This window comes from Sminthopsis crassicaudata, chromosome 4 (genome assembly GCF_048593235.1).
Source record: "Sminthopsis crassicaudata isolate SCR6 chromosome 4, ASM4859323v1, whole genome shotgun sequence".
Taxonomy (NCBI): domain Eukaryota; kingdom Metazoa; phylum Chordata; class Mammalia; order Dasyuromorphia; family Dasyuridae; genus Sminthopsis; species Sminthopsis crassicaudata.
Window position 1 is genome coordinate 378,749,197 of NC_133620.1, and position 7,021 is coordinate 378,756,217.

The 7,021-nt window shown below is 33.7% G+C and overlaps 1 long non-coding RNA gene across 1 annotated transcript; it reads right to left on the minus strand.

Moving 5' to 3' along the window:
* Positions 1-2,300: 2,300 nt before the first annotated feature.
* LOC141541394 (uncharacterized) lies at positions 2,301-6,730 on the minus strand. Its single transcript, XR_012481769.1, has 3 exons — positions 6,643-6,730; positions 3,695-4,318; positions 2,301-3,411 (listed from the first exon to the last, which is right to left on the minus strand). It is a non-coding gene; the product is annotated as an uncharacterized LOC141541394 (long non-coding RNA).
* Between the last annotated feature and the right edge of the window lie 291 nt (positions 6,731-7,021).

Below are 7,021 nucleotides of genomic sequence, written 5' to 3' on the forward strand. Positions count from 1 at the left end.
CAGATATGACTCATGGCTAGAATCAAACAGAGCTAAGAGAGTTTCTTCTTTGTATGTTTATATGACATTGATATAGATGTACCAATCTTTTTCCTTTTATAGCAAATTTTATATTAAATTTATAGCAGATTTCTATAATCAAGAAATTTTATTTTATTCTTTTCAAAATCAAGAAGCTCTGTAAGAATGATATTAAATATATTAAATAACAGAACTAGAAAATCTGTGAATTACTATTATAGAATGTAAGTATGAACATCTTACAATTTTAGCCTATATCTGTAAACAAATTTTTATATCAAGATCCTCCAAAGTGGGAATTGATTAGAGAAGATGTAATATAAAATTTTCCTAATTAAATGGAAAGTGAATTTTGAGAAAAGCAACAAAATCAGATTATTTTCTCTAAGAATTATATATAGATGTATGTATATGATTGACTTCCAAATTTATCTATCATGAATTTTCAGACTTTGAGTATCTTTTAGTAAAAAATTCTCAAAATTGGACTAAGGATTTATTATAAATCCTTAAGTGGTTAATTAAGTATTAAAAATCTTACACTAATTTTATTGATAATGATAAAGTGAAATTATTTTCCCATTTTAAAGATATCTGATAATTTTTTTTGAAAAAGCAGACTAGGCCATAAATGAACTTCCTAAGGAAAAAAACATTAGAACCAGATATATTAACAAAATTAATCCTATTAAACATTTAAAGATCAACTAATTATAATATTAAATAAATTATTTGGAATAATAGGCATAGAAGGAATCCTCCCAAACTCCTTTTAGGAAATGAATATAATACTAACACCTAAAATCAGGAAGAATAAAAACAGAAAAAAGGATATTACAGACCAATTTAATTAATGTATATGGATGTAAAAATCCTCAATAAAATATTATCTAAAACATTACAACAGTAAATTACAAAGATTATACATTCTGATCAAGTGGATTTACTAACACCTAAAATCAGGATGAGTAATAACAGAGAAAAGAAAATTACAGACCAATTTCATTAATGAATACGGATGTAAAAATTCTCAATAAAATGGTATCTAAAACATCACAACAAGATTATACATTCTGACCAAGTGGATTTTATACCAGGAATGCAGGGAATGACTTAACATATGAAAAATTATTAACATAATTGATTATATTAATAATAATTTTAAAAATTATATATTAATATCAGTAGATGTGGAAAAAGTTTTTGATAAAGAGCAACATAAATTTCCATTAAAACATTTTGAAAATATAGGTATAAATAGGTTTTTTCCTTAAATTGATAAAAAAAAGCATGTTTATATAAATTAGAAGTCTTCGTAGTAAGATCAGGTATGAAACAAGGATGTCTACTCTCACCAATATTATTCAATATTATATAGAAAATTTTGCCACAAATCACAATTTCCTCTTCTCAGGAGAAATTGAATTTGCAAACCTGTTTTTATTATTTTGAAATTGTTTCTGTTTGATTCCTGACAATCTTGTCTATAACCTGCTTTGTTTAGCTCTGACCACCCACAGGTTGGAGGCTGATGGTTGACACAGGTGAAGCTGTAGTTACCCATCTTCTAAACATTTACTTTTACTGCTAATTTGCCTCCTCTGCACAAAGACATATTTTACTGGTTCAATTTAACTAAATGCCAATGACTATCTTTACATATTCCCTTACTAGTATGAGTACTCTCTCTTTCTCTCTCTCTGTCTCTTTCTGCCTGACTCTGTGTGTGTGTGCGCGTGTCTGTCTGTCTGTCTCTTGTTTACACACACACCGCATTTTGGCAATAAATTTGGTTTAATTCAAGGTACTAAAGAATCACTAACTAAAGTCCAGTTTTATTAGAACCAAAGTTTTCAATCATGTCAGATTGTCAAAGGAATTGTGTAAGATTAGTACCTAATTTTTGATTTCAGCCCCTACTAGGGATTACAGTGTCAAGGACTTTGTGTACAACTTTTGTTGTTCCCCTCACTCTAACTTTCTATCTAAATAATTTCCAGATTCAAAAACTATAACTGTACAAATAGAAACAATCAAATCAAAACAGAAATAAAACATATAATACTTACCTTTCCTATCTGGAGAAGATCTGAGTTTTATAAACAGGGAAAGAGCCTATCCACAGCCATAGAACTCCTAACAGAAGCTCTTCCTTAGTTTCATGTAGGCCCAAATAAATAGGGAAGATTTTGATAAGGGTCTGAGAGAAGCTGTTATTCCTATTTCACTGTTGCCACCAAATTTTCACAAGTGAAATTGAAGAGAATAAACTGAGGCAATTTTTTTGAGCAAGATAACTTTTTTTTTTAATTTTTCCAAATATATGCAAAGATCATTTTAAATATTCACCTTTGTGAAACCTTTTGTTCTGAATTTTTTTCTCCCCCCAAGACAGCAAGCAATCTGGTATAGATTAAACATATGTAATTCTTCTAAACATATTTCTATATTTATCATTTTGCACAAGAAAAATTAGCTCAAAAAGGAAAAAAAAAACATGAGAAAGGAGAAAAAACAAGCAAGCAAAAAAAAACCAAACTAACAACAATATCCACATTCAGTCTCCATAGCTCTCTTTCTGCTTGTGAATGGCACATTCTATCAGAAGTAGGAATTGCCTTGAATAATCTCATTGTTGAAAAGAGTCAATTTCATCACAGTTGATCATCACATAATCTTTTTGTTACAGTGCATCATGTTCTCTTAGTTCTTCTCACTTCACTTAGCATCAGTTCTTGTAAATCTCTCAAAGGCATTTCTGAAATCAACCTGTTCATCATTTTTTATAGGACAATAATATTCTATTACATTCCTTAATTCCTAATGACTTATTCAGCCATTCCCTAATTGAAGGAAATCCACTCAGTTTTCAGTTTGTTGCCACTATGAAAAGGGCTGCTATAAATATTTTGGCAAGTGTGGATCCTTTCCCCTCTTTTATGATCTCTTTGGGTTACCGACCCAATAGAAACGCTGCTAGATCAAAAGGTATACACAGTTTCATAGCCCTTTAGGCATAGTTCCAAATTGCTCTCCAGAATGGTTGGATCATTTCACAACTCTCTCAACAATGCATTAGTATTCCAATTTTCCAATTTTCCTACATTTCCTCCAATATTTATCATTTATTATATCTTTTCCTGTCATCTTAGCCAATCTGAGAGGTGTGAAATGGTACCTCAGAATTGTCTTTATTTGCATTTCTCTAATAATAGTGATTTAGAGCATTTTTTCATATGACTAGAAATAGCTTTAATTTAATCTGAAAATTGTCTGTACTCATCTTTTGACCATTTACAGAATAACATTTATTAACAGAAATATGTTGCCTGTCAATGCAGAGGTCAATGGATTGTTTCATTGACCTCTGCATTGACAGGCAACATATTTCTGTTAATAGTTCAATACACCAATGGTGGTATCCTGAGCCTGTGTGAGCAACAAGGTAGAGTTGGCAAGAGTGGAAAAGAGAGATTCAGTCTCTTTAAGTTCACGAGTCTCTTCATATCTCTTTAATCTTTTCAGGCTTCAAGTACTTTTGGCTTCCATATTCAAGAGAAAAGATGTATGATACCAACCCCACTTCAGGTTGCTGAAGGAAAAAATTTGAGAAGAAACTGACAATAGAGAAGCTGACAGTCTCCATCATGTCCCTGTTGTAAGATGGCTATACTAGAGACTTGGGGAGTATAGGACAAAGAGAAGAATAAAGTAGATGACATGATAGATTTGAGGGCAAATGATTGGTTAAATAGGTGAGATACAGGAAAAATATGTTTGGTTACAAGTTTGGTGTTGAGAACTACCAAAGACTCCCTTCTTTCTTGAGAGTAAGAAGTATTCATTGTTTGAGTCCAGTTAAAAAACAGTAAGTCAGATTTTTAGACAGCAAATCAGACATTCTTGGATAGCTTATTGGTGTAAAGATGTTAGACCTGATTTTCTTTTGTTCACACAGAATCCCCCTTGCTAAATTCCTTGAGGCATAAATAGAATAATGATTAGCAGGAGAGATAGATTTTTAAATTTAACACATTACAGATCAGATAAATTCTGAATCAAGTTTTAGAGACTGAGAATAATGACTTAAGCAGAGAAAATGATACAAAATTAATATTGGTCATTTCAAGATATTCCCCCAAGTCTCTAGTATAGCCATCTTACAACAGGGACATGATGGAGACTGTCAGCTTCTCTATTGTCAGTTTCTTCTCAAATTTTTTCCTTCAGCAACCTGAAGTGGGGTTGGTATCATACATCTTTTCTCTTGAATATGGAAGCCAAAAGTACTTGAAGCCTGAAAAGATTAAAGAGATATGAAGAGACTCGTGAACTTAAAGAGACTGAATCTCTCTTTTCCACTTTTGCCAACTCCACCTTGTTGCTCACACAGGCTCAGGATACCACCATTGGTGTATTGAACTCCATCATTGAGGAGAGTCCTTTGCCAATGAATTTTGGGACTCAGGTTTCACATATTTGATAATTTGTTCAGCTATTCCACAATCAGTAAGTATCTACTTTGTTTCCAATTCTTTACTTTCATTCTATTTTTAGGAGTAAATGTTTTTTAAAGGGGTAAATGTTGCTCTTATGACATCCTATACTTTGGTGGGAAAAGTCTCAAAGGTCTTCTAGAAGATCTTTTTAATTAACCACTTAATGACCTAGGACAATTACAAGACAGCCTTGACCTTGGGGATGTGAGAAACTTGGTATAAGTAGCACTGAAGAAGGTTAAGAAAAAGAAAATCAGAAACACATCAACAAAGACACTAAACAATTTAACAAGTGCAGATTATGGAATAGAATGAAAACCTGAAATTCCAAACTTTGCCTCTTTGCTTCAAAAGGATTACGTATGGTAGATGATGTTAAATCTTTGTAATTACCTCTATGTCTCCCAAGATAATATGGTGATAATGAGCAGGAGCACCATAAGGACTATTAGGGTTGGAATATAAATAATGGCACTTCCAGAATAGTCATTGATCCTTATTATGGATCAGGGGCACCTGTAGTAAAATAACGAAGAGGTCAATACCCTCTTGCATATAGCTTTTCCTGTCACCCAGATCAATATTAAGACTTCCCCTATACCTAAGGTTTGCTAAAGCAAGTTTAACATCAGATTTGATTGTTAAATTTTCATTGTGAGCATTTATACCTTGGAAATGGGCAAATACTACACATGAGGGCTTAATTTATTGTATTATTCATTTCTGTGCTTGAAAAAGTGATGAGGAAAATGTTAAAAACACCAAATTAAACTTAAAAGTGTTTATCTTCCCTTCATTATTAGAAAGTAAAGCACCTTGCAATAATTCCAACACTTGGCCATCCAAACCCTATTTGAGAAGGTATTCTCTGAAGACTGAGAACTATATGGCAATCAATGTGTAGGAGCCCTATCAATTCCAGATTATACTAAGAAGAAGCCTACCATGGACATGGTACATACAGCTCATTCTGCTAAGACCTATTGCTGCTGCTCATTCTACTGTTATTGGATCCTAGATATTGCTCTCCCATATGACAGGGCTGAATCCTCTTCTAGACAAATTCTCCTTGTCCTACTCCATGCTAGGACCTGCGAGTTTCTCCAGGGATTGAGAGTGCCCCTGATGTTCTAATTAATTTATGGGATTATTAAATGAGGACAGGAATGATTGATTCTTTGGGTTCTTGCTAGGAAATACCATGATGGCAGTGGAGAGTAATGCCTTAAACACACTTCAACAAGGCACAGAAGGTACAAGGACAAATGACACAGAAAGTTCAGAGACAAATGGCACAACAGGGGCAGATGTACAGAGTCAAACAGTATTGAGATGGGATAGTGAAGAAAGACAGGTAGGATAGGGAAGAGCATGAAGATAGGAATAGTCGCTTATATAACCACAGATCAGAATTAGGAGTATTCAAAAAGCATGGACCTGAGGAGATGGAAGTTTTTTTTTTTTCCTTTGAAGGAACAGGAGTTTGGGGTCTCATTTTCATAGAGTTTTAGTGGGGGACAGAGTAATTCTTTGAGGTTAATTCATTAGCATATCCAAATCTCCACAAGGTTATCAGGAAAAGTTTAGTGTTAGTTGATTAACATAAACATATCTATAGCATCTAAAAGTTATCAACAATATTTGGTATTCTCTTGGTCTGGAGCTTATTAGAAGCTTGCATAGTATGGGCAATTCTTACAGCAAAGTCCATTTGACTTTCCCCGATTTAACATATAAGGTCTGGCAATGAACTGTCATATTCCCTTGATCTATGGGACAGTCTGTAAGTGACTTCCCCTTTGCAATCTAACTTCCTGCTATTGTTATTTTATACTGCAACCTATTAACTTATTTACTGTTCTAACTAGAGCAGGAAGTGGTCAGGGACCAAAACAAAATGCAATTTTAACAATGTCACCTTTTTATGCCTGAGCATAAGCACTGCAACCTCCTGGTTGGGCTAGGATCCAAGCCCCACTAAGCTGAGGCTGTGCCAAATCAAACACTTCTAAGATTACTACTACTCAAGCTCTATGCAGCCTTTGACACTGTTGATTATCCTCTTCTCCTTGATACTCTCTTCTAAGTTTTTGTAAGATCATTCTCTTGGTTTTTCTCCTACCTCTAGTGCCCCTTCTTCTTAGTCATCTTTGCTGAATCCTCATCCAGGTCAAGCTTTCTAACTGTAGGTGTCCTATAGGGCTCTGCCCTGAACTTTCTTCTATTCTTTCCCTATATTTCTTTACTTGGTGATCTCATCAGTTCCTGTGAATTTATCCGTACACTAATGATTCTCAGACCTACCTATCTTGCCTTAGCTTTTCTGTTGACTTCCAGTTTTATATTTCCATCTGCCTTTCAGATAGCTCTTGTAAACATCCAGTTAAACTTACCAACTTTATGTTAACTCTATTAAACCTTTCCCACCATACTTTATTCCTTGTTCTTCTAAAGAGCAATATCACCCCCCTGGCCTCAGTTTTTCAACCCAGTCTAATTGT